Genomic DNA, 18,275 nt, shown 5'->3' with positions numbered 1-18,275 from the left:
GTAGAGAGTTCTGCTCTACGCCACCTGTAGCCCATTNATGTTGACCAGCTCAGATTTGAGGAAGTTTTTTTCTCGTGCTCTGTCTGAAAAGAAAAATGTATTCGTTATAGAATATAAAAAAACCAAACTCTAAATGTGGCATAAAGTCTAACTAAATGACCAGTATCACCTCCTATTCGCTGTTCTTGCAAACCTTGGGCTCACCATAACGTTTTCCACCGCATGGAAACTTATACTCGACGTTTACTCCCTAACTCGATTTTTTTTCAAGCAAGACGTCTTGTTCTTTAAAGCTAAAAGAATACCCATTCATTTTCTTAAGACCAACGAAGCAAAATATTCCAACTCCTTCTTTTGAAGTTCCTTCACGTTTGACTCAGCATGTCTTGAACAACATCTGCGGTGTCTCTTAATGAGAAGGGGATTCTTTTGTGAGCAGTGTTTTAATAAGTGCATTGTCTTGATCAATCAATTAGTTTGAATCAGTTTTTCTAAACAGCATCCGAATCTGAAGATATGCTAGTGGAATGAACAACTTGAACTGGTTGAAACCAGTTTATCATAATTGAAGCGTTTTAAAAGCCCTTTTTTCCCAAACTGTTCATTTCCTTACATTCATCATTCGCAGTTTAGTATCGTTCCTCGAAAGTCAAACATGTCAAAGCGAAAAAAATATAAAAAAAATTTAAAAAAAACTCTCGAGTTTAGAAGATAAATTGAATCTTATTCAAATTCGAACGTGGAAAAAAATTAGCTTAAAAATATGGAATTACATCCAAAACTTTTTCAATGATTTTGAAAGATATCGTCCTAAAGTGCCATAAATACTTTTCCTGAAATGGAATAAGCTCTTCTTCAATGGTTTCAGTCGCATAGAAATTCGAATAATGACTTATTACCTTATGACTATTCGACCTTATTATCTGGACTTTGCTATGGGATAAAGCAAAGGATTTTGCAGCTTTGCTGGAGGCTGAGAATCTTAAAGCTAGCACTGGCTCGAGAAGTTTAAAACTAGACATAACATCGTTTTTCGAACTCTCCGTGGTAAAACTAAAAACGTCTAACAGGGTTGCCACTTTCCAGAAAAATTTTAAAACTAGTAGTAAAATATCTAGGCAGATTTCCTAAAATTGATGCGAAATTAAAGGCTGCAAAATTAACGATAAATCTCATTTGCACTATTAAAATTTTTTCCAGACTGTGGCAACTCTGTTTAATGAAGTATGTGAACAGTGGATTAATGAAACCTTTCCCAATTTGCTTCAAGGATTCCGTGAAAACGTTGTTTCAAGAATTGATAAAATGGGCTTGTTTTTCAAATGTCTTCCAAATGAGATAATAATGTTCAAAAATGAAAATTATTTCGGAGGTAAAATGAGCAAAGAGTATCTGTCAGTCTTATTCTGTGATTGTATAGTATTGAAATCTCCGTTGATTCAACAATATGAAAAATTTTCATTTGGAGTACAAATCTAAGAAAAAAGCACGGATGGCAGTAATTTTTTTTAAAGATTTTATGAGAAAATTATATATATAGGCAGAACGCTTCATGTTAAAAAACGAAAACAAAAGAATTTTTGTGAATAATGGCACATAGTGATCTCCAGAATTTTGAAACATTTAACTTGTTATTTCAGCAAACAAATACAGAAGAGATTAAGGTCGATGGATCGTGTTGTCACAAAGTGCCTTAAACAGTCTTGTTATAAAATACAAGTCCAAAAAACAATAAACGATATTGAGAACAATGCTCCAATTAAAATTTATGTGCTTGAAACCACAACACTAATTTTCAGTTCTTGGAATAATGATATAAGGGAGATGATAATTAAAAAAATTCTTTCAGAAAGTGGGGATTTTTTTTTAAAGAAATCAACAATAAGAGAGAGTCTTCGCCTATAATAGTAGAACTTAATGATACATAATGTAAGCATGCCGATTTTTTAAACTTTGGGGAAGATATTTATCAGCCTTCTTTAGGTGGAATCCATGAGACTTAATGAATAAACTTCATTATCAGTTCAAATATATATAAACCAACGAAAACTATTTAATCATTATGAAAATGCTATTCAATGATTGGAATTTTATTAACTATTTTGAAATCATTCAGTGAATCAGTGAAGAATGAAATCTTTTAATCAAATCGTTTTATCAATTGTCTTAAAATTGAATTTTATGTTAGACAGTTGGATTCACATGTCTGGAACACCATTTTGTCTAGTTCTTATAATTTCATAAAAAATGAAAATGAGTTGAAATGTTGTTTCTGTTGAAATAAAAATGAAAAAGACGAAAATAAACATTGAGATATGGTTATCAGAGATTCTTAAAGATGGCTATTTTTATACGATGAGAATACTACTGCAATTATTCATAAATACATATTCTTTCATTATATTTCAATATTTGTTTTATTTTGGCTTTGGATCTTTTTATTTATTTGGTTCCTTATAATTTGTAAAAATTGGTTTAATTTGGCTTTTCTTTCATTGTAAGCATTTTTAAAAAACAACTTCCTTAAAAAACGAAAATATTCAATAAATAATAGCTAATAATTAGATATAAATTTAATTGCATGTTTCGAGAATCATAACTGGTAAAAAAAACATTCCTAACTCTCGGTACCCTTGTGACACTTCCATGGAATCTTAGGGTTCCGCGGAACACGATTTGGGCACCGCTGCCCTAGAGAGCATCTCTAACTGGTTTCCTGTGTGCTTTAAAGTTTTGACAATCTCTAAAGGTGTTGGAGCCCCATTTTTTCTCCTGTGGATTCACCTGTTAGCAAAACAACTTGCAATGAATCAATTTTAATCCTTTATTGCTGAATTTTTTCTTTTCTCAGCTACTTTCACGACCACTTTGTAGCATCAACTTCAACTCTTAACCTCACCTCTCAAGGCACTAAGGATAACAGCGAGAAGTACAGATCTACTTCATCAGCTCGCGGCCGGAATGGCCTAGCTGGCAGTGCACTGGACTCGCATTCGTGAGAGCGGGAGTTCGAATTCAGCCGGCCGAAGCCTGCTCGCGTAGTAAATGGTGACTGGTACACGCTAAATCTGTGGGATCACAAAGTCCTCCATGCTCCGATAACAAATTACACCTCTGGGGGTACTGGATTAGAGATTGATCGTTCTCTGGTTCAGGTCAAAATTACAATCTGTGGATGAATGAATGGATGTGTCGCAAGCCCTCATGTTAAAAATTATCTCGAGATGGCGCTGCGAGCGCAGAAGAAGAAAAAAAAACTTTTGTTTTCAAAAACTTTCAAATAGATGTTGTTGTAATGGAACTCGAGATGCGGCTTGCTGCTTTTAACTTTCTTAAGCCTTCATCACCTTTTTAATTATTATGAATCATCCCATTTTCATGTTTATGTTTTATCATCCCATTTTAGGTTACGTTTGTCTTTTATCGCCCTGTAGTTTAAAATCAATAAATGTTTATTCACATTTTAGAAAAGGCGGTCCATATAAGGTAAGTGGAAACTTTCCATTGCCTCTACTTTATACTGAAAAAACAAGGATTAATTAGATTGAACAGGATGTACGACTGGGTTTGCCCTATAAGCGGGAGTGGCAGAAGTCGAATTCTTGGCCATAGACGGTGCCACAGGAAAACAAGAAATTTTGCACTCCTTTTAAACTTTCTGTCAGACGTAACAAACAGAATAAAATCATTATAAATAAAGATTTTAAATAGAGGGTAAACTTTATATAAGACTCTGTCTTTTTTTTTATAATGTAATTTAATTATAATCTTCTTATTTGCGTTACCTCGCCAGTTAGAATGAAAAATATCAAGTTGGATCGGAACTATCTCTGTCCCTATTTCAAGTCCTAAAATTCTTTTGTAAGCTTGAACTTGTTTTCGCATGTCAACTATTTGTTGCTCCGTCACCATCAATTCTTTTTTAATATTCTGCACTTCATGCTTCATATGATTTTTGTCTTCAATTGGAATATCTGAAAATAAAAGTAATACAAACTTCAAAGTTTTCAAATCCCCCCCCCCTTTTTTTTTCTTCTTCTTTCTTCTCTCCTTTAGACAAAGATTATCTAACCACATAAAATGATTTTATTTGCAACCACATGCCCCAGAAAAAAAATACTATAAGCAATTGCAAGTTTTAATAAAAAGATTTTAATATTTAAAAAAAATTTATAAAATCCTTTTTTAAATTTTTTTTAAATATTATTAATTAACTTACTAGAAAAAACTAAAGATTTCTTTTTAAGTTTCTATATAAAATTAAATTGCAAAATTAAAATTCTTACGTTAAGAAAGATTAATTTAAAGAAAAATAGTTACAAAAATTAATTTTTAATTTATTTAATTGAATTTATAGAAACTATCTAAAAACTCTCATAATACTTAAGATGAAATTATTTGCTGCCACTTGTCTCATAGATGCAAAAATGTGAAAAATATGTTTAAAATTGAATTAAAAATTTTATCACTTAAAATAAGAAATTAATCAAATTAATGTTTTTTAAAAAAAACGTTTTTTTTTAAATTTTAAATAAAGACCATATCATAATATTACATTTTAATGTAAAAAATTATTGAAATAAATTTAAAAAAATTAATTTAAACCCTTGACTTATCATTTCTTGATATAGAAAGGATCTTTGATTGCCCTGTAAACAACAACTCGCAACGGAATGTTGTCCTGAAGACGTCTCAGACACGTCAATTATAGTTTTGACATAAGAAACAAATGACGTCTCCCAGACGTCTTCGTATGTCAAGGGGTTAAGAAATTAATTTTTAATATTTTTAATCAAATTTAAATTTATAGAAACTATCTATGGAATAAAATATTTAAAATGATACTATTTACAGCCACATGCCTCACAGAAGTAAAAATATGAAAAGAAATGAACTTTAATAAAAAAAACTTAACGTTTAAAATAAAATATTTATCAAAACATTTTTTAAAAAAAACTTGTATATTATTAATTAACTTATTAATAAAAATAACTGAAGAATTCTTTTTAAATTCTCATATAAAACTAAATTACGAAATATAAATTTTTATGTAAAAATTTTTTTTAAAATTTACGTAACATGCAATAGGACTTTAAAAAATAGAAAAGAAAACATGCATAAACAAATAAACATAAAAACACAACAAGATAAAAGCATAGCATAAAAACATAATTAAAACATTAAAATGAAATAACATCGCCAATCCGAGAGACCAACTTGGATATAAGCACTTAAATTGGGAGAAAAATTGCTTACAACTTCATTGCAGTTTAAGCAAAAATTTATGCTCTCTAGTCAACTATCTCAGAAATATATGAACTTATATGAAAACAAAAACTTGCACAAATTTTATTTTATTGATAATAATTGGTCATAATTTTTGTAATAGGTTAATCTGAGAGGAGGGGGATTATGACCCCCCGTATTCCCTCTTTTAGCTACTCTACAGTCTTTAATATTATTCTAATCTTTGTGATCTTTAGGTTACAAATAGGTTGAATGTAAATAAATGTCACAAAGTATTTTTTGTTTTTGAAAAAATGGTTCATACTCACAAATTTCGATCATTTTTTTTTTAATTTTTTCAACAAGAAATATAATAAATCTAGAGAATTTTTAAACAAAAATAACAGCAATAATAGTGAATTTTTATGGAAGAAAAAATTTAAACAAATATATACTGATTTGAATAAGTTCGTCAATCGATTTGAGCTTTAGCAAAGGTCTGCTTAATTTCATGAAAAATAAAGTCATAATTTTTGCTAGATGACGAGTTTGGTAGCTGGAAAATTTATCACTTTTCAATTCATGAGTTTTTCATTGTGACATCACATTCAATTATTTTTTAACTGTTAACTGCTGTAGGACAGATAAAGTGACATAAACATAGATTTGTACGCAATTTTGAGAATTGAGATACCCTTTTTTACATTGAGTTGTCACATTTCTATTCATAGAAATCGAGATAATAAGTTTTTATTTTCTCTTTGAAAAAAGTTTATGGAAACGTTAGCCCTTTGTTGAGCTAAATATTCCTTTCGAGCCTAATTACAATCATTAATTTACTGTAACGAAAATATAATTTGATCGAACAAATGAAGAAGCAATAATGTAAAATATTTATCTAGGCAGCTATCATTGAATAAATAAAGTTTTCAAGATTTGCGCGTCATTTTATCCCTTTAGGTTAAATCCCATTGACTGCATGGGCAAATAGAAATCATCAAATCGAAGTGCTCACTAGAGAGTTACGATCTCTTTAGAACACAATCGCGTTTGCAAATGATGACGTGACCAACCTTTTTAATGCCGATTTTTCGACACCTGAACCAACTGTTTCTGTCGTCTCTGAATTATTCATGCAAAGCTATCGGTCGTCTCATGCTTTGATGTCGAATGCTTAACCTATTCAGATCAGAAGCGCGTTTAATTTGGTTAAAATACCAGCTTTTCTATCGAGAGTCATAAAGTTGAGCCACCTTTAAATCGGTAGAAGGATTATAAAATAGCTTACGAAACGTTCTTTTCCATCGAAGGAGTGAACACATATTGCAATAGGTAAAAATCCAATACTTTGCTTTATTCGGTTTTGTCTTCTTAAATGCTTTAACCGTTTCGATACCAATGTTCTATTTTTGGAACATTTCTCCTTTTTAAAATGGTAACGAATCTTACGAAACGGTTCATCGAAATTTTCCATCGAAGGAGTGAACACTTATTGCAATAGATAAAACTCCAATAGTTACCTTATTCGGTTATGATTCATTAAATGCTTTAACCTTTTCGATGCTAATGTTCTATTTTTGGAACATATCTCTTTTTCAAAATGTTAAGGACTGGTAACTGAAATTTTTCATACTTTGTAATTTCAATTAGAAAAACTCAATATTTCTATCAACCAAACTCTTAATTATATATCTTGTGACATATATCATGCTATGAAATCAAACATTTGTTTTATTTTTTTTTTTTTTTAACAAAATTCGTAGATTTAATTTATATGCAAACCTGCTTCCACGTTTTTCTTAAAGGTACTTTTTTCCATTAGAGCAAAACAAAAGTCCGGCTGGTAAAAGGTGACACTCAGCGCTTCTGATTGCCTTCGTAAAAATTACATGAAATAAAAAATAAAAAAAAAAATATTTTAACTCCCAAAGTTCTCATGGGCCTTGGGAAAATTTAGTAATTGTAGAAAAAATGAATTAATGCTAGTAGGAATTTCCTTTTTAAGACACAACTTAAAGATCTGGTTTGGATAGAATTTAGGTACAGGTGTACTTTCTTTTCAAAATAACATATAATTTCAGTGACAAATATGCATTAAACGATAGTTTCGTTGCCACTAACTAATTTCTCTGAGGACCCTGCAACCCTGAAACTGCTCACAAGCAGGGCTCTTATTTTGCAACATTGGGGAAAATGGTTCAATGAAAAATGTGGGTAACAAGAGCTCTTTAAAATCAAATGAAACTTTTTTCCAGTTAACAACTAGTTTGGTTCAAAAACATAACTGGTCGATTTTAGAATTCAGATAAATGTATATATCAAAAGATATGTAATTTAATGTTATTGATATATTCTGGTGGATAAGAATATTCAGCATCTCCAATTGTAAGTGCTTAAAATGAAAATTTTCAGTTACCAGTCCTTAACTGTTCATAGAAGAGACATGGCGTTGGAACAATGACGTTTAAACGGTTAACGGCAAACATTTCCATGAACTTTGCTCGGAAAGATTAAAACTGGTATCTTAATTATGTCATCCTTGAAATCTTCGAAGACGAAAGCATTCATGATTCTATAATTTAGGTATTTTATAATATATATAAAAAAAGGCTAACGCTACTTCAGAAGGAGGACTGAATTTATTTCTTACTGGTGGAAAAGGTAATAAAATAAGTGCATTAAAAATGAATAATAAAATTAATTATAACATGAATGTAATTCATACTTTAATTGGATGCCTACAAGTGACGTCATCGTAGGTAAATCGTGGCATATATCAAATCAGAAGCCAATCAGGTTCGGCACACACGCGTGACGTCGCCTATAGGTATCCAAATAAATCACATGGTTAGGCTTTATTACTTCATTTCTTCTTGAATTGCAAGTACCCAATTAACGTAATTTCTATGAGTATACAATTTTAAAAAGCTGAAAATATAATGCTGGAATGAATGTTTATAATTATACTTGCATGAATCCTGTTTGCTTATTGTAATTTTTATACTGTAAACATATAATTTTAATAATAATATATAAAATTAAAGTTGTGGTAGCAGATTTCTAGCTTAAAATTAAATTTCTCTATCAAAAAAGTTTTCAAAACGTACAACTCCTCTATTCAAAAACATATTTCTATGTAACCTAAAAATCGAATAGATTTCCTACGAAGTAAAAAAAAAAAAAAAAGGGATCACAATACTCGTACTTCAATACATGACATTTCCGTATGACTTTATGCAGAAACCGAGTAATTTAAACCAGAATTGTTCGCCAATTTCAATCTGTTCAAACACAAGTAGTATTTCTCTTCTCAAAATGCCATCAAACTAGCAATAAAAAAAAGTAAACCCTCCTGTTCTGTTTTTCCATCCCAAATAGGGGATTCGGGAAAAGATTCGGGTATCGGAAGATCCAAAATCTGAAAGATGATCCACTGCCGAGTCCGGTTATGATTAAGTGTCCTTACGGCAGGCAGAAGGCGCCTGGATATGAAAAGGCCTTTTTGCTTTTGCAGAAAATAGGATCAGATGTAAAGCTGATGGGAAAGAATGCAAACACTTCCGATCAGGGAACGTTGTTAAAGTACGATGAAGCCTTATATATTTATATCGGTACTTTGAGAATTTTTTTTTTTGAAGTTTTGCAGATTGTATCAAAAGAAAAAAATAATTAAAATACAATGACTGACACAAGCCGTTATTGATTATTTGGTCTCTACTTCAATATCTGCTAGCTAAGAGCCCGTCAAATGTTCATATTGCAACCTCTTCAGGAAACAATAATTGTACATCTACAGAGATCTAATTCTAGACTCCCTTTCTATAATATCAAAAGTATCATAAAGAACATCTTCAGGGCCTCTTTTTACGAGGAACTTAAAAATCGTAATTCCAATAAACCATGGCTTAAACAGATTCTCAATGTCCTTTGCAACGTATCAAGTTATATAAATAACAGTTCTGTTTCTAATAAAAAACCTTTATTCACAAACAACACAAACAGTAACAAATATGAGGTACCCGTAACGGGATAGTTAAAATATTATAAAACAAACTAGAAAAACCCGTAACGGGTTACATGAAAACTCAAATTCAAAAACATAACTAATATCTAAAAAAAGGTCTAATTTTATCGTCTGCTTTTAGTATTGAGTATAGTTAAGTGCGGCGAGCTCTCTGCTTATCGCTTATAGCTCTGCGTTTCACGTCTGCTTTTATTTTATTGCATATCTCTTTATGTGCTTAATTTATTTTATTCATGCTTCTGCTAACCCGTTATTTTTATTAATATTCTTACTTTTATTCATGCTTTTGCTAGCCAATTATTTTTTTAATATTTTCAGACTATATACCCTCAGTGGCCTAGGATGAAATCTGTCGCCATGTTTCGTCTGATAACTGACCACGATTGCCTGAAAAAACATCTATGTCGCATCAACGTGGTTCATGATCCCTTTTGTACATTGTGTGACCTCCACGAGGTAATGGACTTGTCTCACCTGTCTAGGTGCCCTGCTCTCCCTCGAAAATCTATCTGGGTCTGCTACTGGATTGCTCGCTCTTATTTATAGATTTATTGTTATCTTTTTGATGTTCACTTGTCCATTTTAATGTGCCATTGGAAATAAAAAATAATAATTGTACATCAACATAATTGCACAACACAATTGCCAGATTTCAGCCACAATAATTACCAAGATTTGCCGGATAAATACTAAGTCAATGAAACAAATACCTTTAATTTTTTTAAAGAGTGAAACAGAGAACAAAATTTATATTGCAATGATTAGAACTAAACGTCGTCAGCTTCATTTTGCATTCGTAAATGAATATAATGCTCGTAATCGACATTAATTGTTTTTAACTGTGATTTCTCTGTTTAAATAACTAAATTCAAAAATTAGGTACACGTACGTTTGTCAAAAAATATCTAGATTCAAATAATATAAGCAAAAAATGCACCCGACAAATGTAAATCACACAATTTGATTGGATAAAGCTTTTAAAGAGAAAATAGGGTGATAGGTTTCCGTGGTGCATAACACGATTTAAATGTGCTGGAGAACACTAAAAATGAGAATGCTAATAACTTTAATGTGAAATCTTACAAACTTGGGAATTTTAAAATCCTGTTACACCCGCTTAATATGATTACTTTAATATACAGTCGAACCTGTTTTAGTGCAGTCTTTTTTTTTGTGCAATTTTTTGTTTGTGCGATTTTTTACAGCACAAAAAGAGGTTTTTGAGCGTACCGATTAATGTCTAGTATCCTTTTAGAAAAAACGGTTCCTTACTCCAAAAAAAGTGGTTTCACTTATATTCCATTATTAGAATTAATTTCGCAAAAAAAAAAGCTCTACCACAATATATAAATATTTATGTTTGCACCTGAAGACAGAGCATAAAGCTTTTCTACAGCTAAAATTCTAAGTAACAGAAGGAAATATCCAAATAAATATATAGTGGCACTTTTTTCGAGCTGGTGTATTTTAGTTATAAAAACTTTTGTGTGACCACGCATTAAAGGATTAATTGTGTTTTGTATATTAATAGATTAACGTTTCCCCTTTGTGAATAGGACAAAGTTGTCTTTTCATAACGATTTTGAATATTATTCTTCTATCAGACCATTGTCAAATACAGTAGAAAGGTCGGAAAAGAAAAAAAGAAGAATGAATTTAAAAAAAGAAAAGAGTGAATAAAAAAAGAAAAGAGGCTATGCTTGGAATATGTTAATTAATCAAGACAGATGACATTAAAAACACGAAATCAGCTATAAAAACATACCCCTACAAAAAAAGAAGGTGTTTTTCTGGTTGACAGATGTAAAAATATACACCTGAGGTAGAAAAAGAGGTTATGCTTTGCACCAAAAATAACTTCATTAATAAACGTCAATTTCAACCTTATAAAATAACCTCAAAACATCAATCTCATATATAACTCAGAAATAATTTTAGTTTAGATCTAGTGAAATTATTAACACGTCAAATATACGCATTTGCTTGAAGTGCAGAAAAAAATCCCTATACCTCAAGCACAACCTTCCTAAGCTGGTTGCTCTAAACTAAATTTCCATCAACCTCAAGTGCGAAAGAAACAACTTCATACACTTTGATTATACATCGTGGAAGGTTGTTTTTAAAATCAACTTCGAATAAACCTCAAATCAACCTTGATATCACAAAACAACCTCGTGTAAACCTCAAAATTACCTTCTTCAAACAAGCATATCGTTTTTTAAGATGTTTTCAGATTTCTGGTCTTCAAACTAAGGAGGGTTGGCCTAATTTGAAAAATGAAGTCACAATAGTGAAATCAGGAGTATGATTGATAGTTTGGATGCCTTTGGTTTAACTTTAATTTTTGTGAGTCTTCACAAATTTTTAACGAATCAAAAGAATAAATTATAAAACATGACCCGTGGTGCCTTAGAAGATAGAGCACTCGCTTCCCAATGAGATGACACGAGGTTCGAATCCCAGCGATGGCTGGTCGATGCGAATTCCACACCCGGCTCGCCCTGACCACCATACTGACGAAAAATATCCTCAGTGGTAGACGGGTCATGGGTTAGAGTCCCCTTGTCGTCAAGCTAAGCGTAAAAGGTTTTCGTAGTTTTCCTCTCCATTTAACGCAAATGCGGGTTAGTTCCATTCCAAAGTGCTTCACGAAGGCAAATTTCTCCAACCAGGAATTCCCTTGTCTTCTGAATTGTGTTTAAAATTACAAGACTACGGAGTTGAACACTGGTGGTCGTTAACTTAAAATCGCGTCGGCTGGTCGGCTGTTTAACGAGGGCTATAGAATAAAATAAAATTATTCAACTTCTATAAAGATACGTAACTACGCAATACGTAATTTTGAATAATTAACTACGGAGATGCCAACTTGCTCCGAACAGCAAATATATATTTTAAGCAAATATTATTTTACATTTATCAATTGTGTTTCTTGGCTAAATAAATTCAATTTAGTAGATTTTTATCCACCACTATTTCTAAATGATTCGTAGGCTTATATAATTCACCACTTTATAGCATTAATGTTTTCAATTTTAGATTTTCACCACCACAAGGAAACACCTCAAAAATCCCATCTCTTGATGAAGGGGTAAAGGGCCGTTCCGGCCTCAGGTACCCCGGCCAACCAACAAGACCAGACCAGCATTAATGTCGCCAGGCACAGAGTATAAGCCTGCGTCGACCAAAGCTTCTGCTACTTCTCTAGTATCTCTTGTGCTACTTCTCTAGTATCTCTTGCTAACGACAGTACTACAGGCGCCTACGGGCACTGCATCATAACGAAGGAGTGGAGTGGCCGCTTTGTGGACAGGAACTCCGTTACAGAAATCAGTCTAAGTCTAAGCATTAATGTCACCTTTTAAAAAGCAAGCAAAAATAGGCAAATATTTGCTTAATTTACTTTGTGGTTATTTACCGTTTTTTTTTAAAATTAATTTTGGCGCGTCCGGAGCGGTTGGCATCTCTGTAACTATCGTTTTTGAATTTTATAATGATTAAGAATTTGTGAACTCTAAACTAAAGAAATTTCAACATTCTCTGAAACAAAGTAATTTTATATGACAAAATTTAATATTCTAAAGATATTGGTCAAATATTATCAAAGTAAAAAAAAAACTAGGAACTAAGCCTTATGTTTGTAGCCATTCATCAACTCCGAACACAGTAATCCAGTCACAATAATTGCTGCTTCTTGACATAAAACAATTTGTTTCTACGAAAGTTGACATTTTTCACTTAAAATATTTGTACTAAAACGAATTCTGCTTGCTCGCGCTTCTTCCTCCACGTCTAAGCATTTTCCTTCTGATTCCATTAAGATCTATTTGAGAACATAAATAATTTTGCTTAATTAATTTGAACAATCATTTTTAAAATATCATTTAATATTAAAGGTGTATTGCTAGAACAAATGTGGTGAGTTATATCCGCAGTTTCGCTTACCGAGCAGGATGAAATATTAAGTACAATTTATCCACGTTAAGTTTTTAATCATTTAACGAATCTCTTCAACTGTAATTTATTACATTATATTAATGTTTTTTCCCCCAATGGCAGGCACTGAATTTGAATCTTTGCCTATGAAGATGCCGGAATTGTTGCTCATTTAGCGTTACGCAGTGGTCACCTGTGAACCAAAGTCACGGAGGTGAGCAACGTTGCCCAAGCCACAAACCCGTTTATAGGGTGGCCCACATTCACACATCACACGCACACACACAACAGAGGACAGCACGAAGAGCGAGAGAAACATCCATGCTCAGAGCGGGATTCGAACCCGCAGCCAATGACTTCGCAGTCAGGCCTCGCTAACCGCTCGGCCACCTGGCCGGTACATTATATTAATGTAATTTTCACCTGAAATTTAGAATTTTAAAACGGTTAATAAGTTTGACATCAATTTCAAGAATCTTATCTTAAAAAGTAACGTAATAAGGTAATATCATAGAAATAAAAAAATAAAGAAAAAAAAAACTCGGTTAGTTTCAAACTCTTAATTTAGAAACAGGTAAATACTTCAAAATAATGGCTGATTTATTGAAATTACATGCATTTGCTGACTTGTGTGCTCAATATATAGGCTTATAAGTCATCGTCAAGTAGAAAATACAGATAGAACAATTGTTGTTGTTGTTATTGTTAATTTACGTCGCACTAGAGCTGCACAATGGGCTATTGGCGACGGTCTGGGAAGCATCCCGGAGGATGATCCGAAGACATGCCATCACAATTTTGATCCTCTGCGGAGGGGATGGCACCCCCGCTTCGGTAGCCCGACGACCTGAGGAACAATTCAGAGAAAGACATCACAAAGAATACATCCAGGGTTACGGCGGGATTCGAACCCGCTACCTCCACGCTTAACAGAGCGTTTAGACCGGCGATACCGCTCGGCCAGGGAGGCCCCTTAAAATAATGGATGCAAGAATATTTCTTATAGGATTTATTGAATTGAAATTACATACATTTGCTGACTTGTGTGCTCAATATAGGCTTATAAGTCATTGTCAAGTAGAAAATACAGATAGAACAATTCAGAGAAAGACATCACAAAGAATACATCCAGGGTTACGGCGGGATTCGAACCCGCTACCTCCACGCTTAACAGAGCGTTTGGACCGGCGATACCGCTCGGCCAGGGAGGCCCCTTCTTATAGGAAAACAATACAATTCATGACCTTTATACATTTTGAGCTGATGATAACCAAAAAAAAAAAAAAAANAAAAAAAAAAAAAAAAGTATGGAAATTCTTATGGAAAAACTGGATTCAACCATATGATTTTCCAGGCAATTAAAATGCACCGATAACAACGGAAAGCAGTGTCAGACCAATATGTTTTTATGATATATAGAGAAGGTCGTATTTCAGAGTTTTCCTTTATTATAAGTCATCAAACCAATTTGTTCAATTTCTTAACTCATGTGCCGTGATGGCTCAGGGGTTCGAATCCCAGCGATGGTTGGTCAATACGAATTCCGCATCCGGCTTGCGCCGACCACAGTGCTGACGTAAAATATCCTCAATGGTAGACGGATCATGGGTTTGAGTCTCCTTGCCGTCAGGCTAATCGTGGGAGGTGTAACACATATGCGGGTTAATTCCATCAAAAAGTCCTCCACGAAGGTACATTTCTCCCAATACTTGATCCAAGAGTTCCCTTGTCTTCTGGATTGGGTTCAAAATTACAAGACTACGGAGTTGAACATCGGTAGTCGTAAACCCAAGAAATTAGGTTTAAGCCGAGAAATTACCTAATCCAAGTTACCTAATCCAAGAAATTAGGATTAAGGTAACAAATCAATCTTATTAATTAGCAAAAATTGAAACAAATATATTGAAGCAAATATAATTGAAACAAATATACGATACGTGTAAAAATACAATGAGTAATATACGATATGTATAAAATTTCTCAACCCCAATCATAATAATTGTACAAAAAATTTAAGGATGTTAAGCTATACAATTTTTGTGGGGTAACATTAGATCAATTTGTGGAGGTACCCTCATGTTTTTCCTTGAGTCACTTGACGGACACAAACTGGAGAGCAAAGGCAAGATGGTTTTTCATTTGCATGATGTCTTTCTTTATAAGGGATGTCGAGGGATTTCAATGAAATCTGCCCGCGCCTCCTCTTAATCCTATTCGTGCCACCACCTGAGACCCGCACTTACTCAAATGATATAGCGACCCCTACACCATCACCAGAACCTAGCTGTCAACAAAAACATGAACAATACTTTGTTTAGGAAACTTTTTGTTATATATATTTTTTTAAGAAAGATCTTTTTAGAAGAAGAATGGGGAAATTAACAGTTTATTCGTTAATTAAAAAAAAAAATTTTAACACGTTCTTTGCCATATCACGTGATATCGCGTGAGGAAATTTTTGCCTACAGTTTGTGTTAATCAAGTGAGTAATCATACTGTTAAGCATGATGCATACTATCGTCCAACTATTTTTGCAGAAAATATGATGCTTTCTCGTGACAATAACATAGTGTTTATTAAAATAAACTGATTGCAAAATTTTAAAAATAAAATGGTTGATAAAATAAGAGAATTTAACCTTGTCGATTTTACCTTTATAGATTATCACTCTAAAATGATAGATAGAGTATAACCACGTGCCCTCGGCTGGAAATAGATGCATTAAAGTATACTCTTTTAACTCAATCGTTTTAATTTGTTTTTCCTCGGTGTTGAACAACTAACCCAATTATAAGTTTACGACTATCGATTTTCCAAATCCAAATTTAGAAAACAACCAAAAACGTTATAATAGCGGAGTAAAATAAGCAAAATAAATATTACATACAATAATTTGGGATGCAAAAATATTTTAAAGGGAAATAGTGCATTTATGACTTTTATTAATTTTATGCTGATGACAACAAAAAAAAATATGAAAATTAATGGGGAAAAACTGGATCCTTCCATGTGATATTAGGGACAGAAAAAATTGCACCGACAACAAAGAAAAACTGCGACATATATATAGTTAGAAAGTTCATAGTTTTGGATTTTTTAAAGGAGGCACTACCGATGTTCCGACATCAATGGAGAATTAGTTTAAATAATTGTTTTAAATCGTCTGCCAACTCTTGTAAATATAATAACTGCAACTCTGGCTGGTTGCTAGGCAACCAAACGACTTTTTCCTGTTATTAATGTTTTGTTTATAGTCTGTATGTCAGTGGAAATAAAAGAATACAAATGCTATAAAAGCTAACAATCCCTGCTGGCTTCGCTCATCAAATCCCGCGATAGTTTCTCATTCGTCATTGCTTGATTTCTAAAGCTGATATTTTTCAAAAAAAAAAGAACATTTTGAAAATAAAATATATAATTATTATAATTTTGCGTAAGACCGTTTTGCTGATATGTTAACTGTATTGAGATGAATGATTATCTATATTTGAAAACTAATCAACCTGTGTTCGAAAAAAAATTAACTTAGGAATACAGAACGTGAAACATAATAAAATGAAATAAATGAGAAGCAATTTTACTCGTTTACGAGTTTTATATCATTGAAGTAGTTCAAATAAGAAACAGTTTTTATCTCCCATGAATTAATGTTTTTTAAATATTTTTAAAAATTTCAATATAAATATTAAATTTATATCCAGTAACGTAAAATCTCTCTCTTCCTTTTTTTGCTACTTTTGGCATTAACTCTAGTTAGAGCTTATAAAATAAAGATCTCGAGAGAGATAAATAAATTTTCTCACAACAATGAATAAATAGTTAAGAGAGTGGCCACAGTCTGAAAAAATTTAAAAAGTGGTGACAAGTGCTTCGTGAATCTGTTAGAAATTTTATGAGACTTTTTCCTTTAATTTTACAAATTCATAAGAACAGTTTTAACATCTAGATGTAGATTTTTGAAATTTAGAAATTTTCTTTGGGATGGATAGGAGTAAGTCAAAACAATTTTTATAGTCGATCTTTTCTATCACTTTTAAAATTTTTCCAGGGTATGGCAACCATGGTTAAGCTCATAAATAAAATTTCCCTTACAGTGCGTCTAATTTCAACACAACAGTGGCATTTCTTCATGCTTTAGAAAGGGCCGCATGGTATTTTTTACTATGCAAGTCATTCTCAAAACAATTATCGCATGTTTATTGTTTTATTTCATCACATTCCTTGTACATTTTCTATGTCTCTTCATAATTTCGGTTTTTTATACCCTTTCGTAGTTTTTAAGTCTAAGAGGTTTTATAAAACAAAACAAAATGTATCGCTAAACAGCCAAAACAGCAGCTGTTGCATCACTTCCGATTTTTTTTCTTCAGAGAGATAAAAATCGATCCCAAGTTTAAATCGCAATTAAAAAAGGGTCTACTTACATAAATGACTTAAGATACATGCAGGGTGTTCCGTATCAACCACATAAAAACTGATACCACAGTTATTTTATTGATAGATTTTAGTTTGGGGAAGTTTTAGATTAGTGCTGAGATATATTATAGTAAGCCTTCGGTTCAATTCAATAATAATAGTATTATATGAATTTTGAAAAAACTTAAATGGTAGCTAACATAAGAAAATACCCACTTGATTGAAACATTTATGTGTTTCTACTCTTTTATAAGAGCACTTTTGATATTATTGCAATTAAAATTCCAGCGTTAATGAACTAATTTCTGGAATAGTTACAAACAAATTGAAATGTCTCTTTTTCCACCGATTATTCTCACAACTTTAAAGGGAATTGTATTTCTACTATAAAATTATTCGTCGTAGCAGATAAATTGGTAAAAAATATTTATTTATTGATTTTTGTTCTTGTTTTTATTCCAAATTTCAATTAATTAAGAAAAACAAATATCTTTTCATTTCTTTCTCCTTAGAACATGTATATTTTATATTAGTGACAAAAGAGAAGTTTTTAAAAGGGCTGACTTTTTTTGCGGATTTGTCAAATTTTCTAACCAATCGAAGAAGGGCAAGAAGACAAACGTCTTGGAGTTCTATAAAGACGTCGCCTATCGAATCGGTTGGAGGTGGGGTC

General features: G+C 32.1%; 1 long non-coding RNA gene across 1 annotated transcript; it reads right to left on the bottom strand.

Moving 5' to 3' along the window:
* Nucleotides 1-32: 32 nt before the first annotated feature.
* LOC139426916 (uncharacterized) lies at nt 33-5,675 on the bottom strand. The gene is made up of 3 exons (XR_011638037.1): nt 5,556-5,675; nt 3,786-3,974; nt 33-83 (listed from the first exon to the last, which is right to left on the bottom strand). It is a non-coding gene; the product is annotated as an uncharacterized lncRNA (long non-coding RNA).
* Nucleotides 5,676-18,275: the final 12,600 nt, after the last annotated feature.

Source organism: Parasteatoda tepidariorum, chromosome 1, assembly GCF_043381705.1.
Source record: "Parasteatoda tepidariorum isolate YZ-2023 chromosome 1, CAS_Ptep_4.0, whole genome shotgun sequence".
Taxonomy (NCBI): Eukaryota; Metazoa; Arthropoda; class Arachnida; order Araneae; family Theridiidae; genus Parasteatoda; species Parasteatoda tepidariorum.
This window is presented reverse-complemented; position numbering and strand designations above follow the sequence as displayed.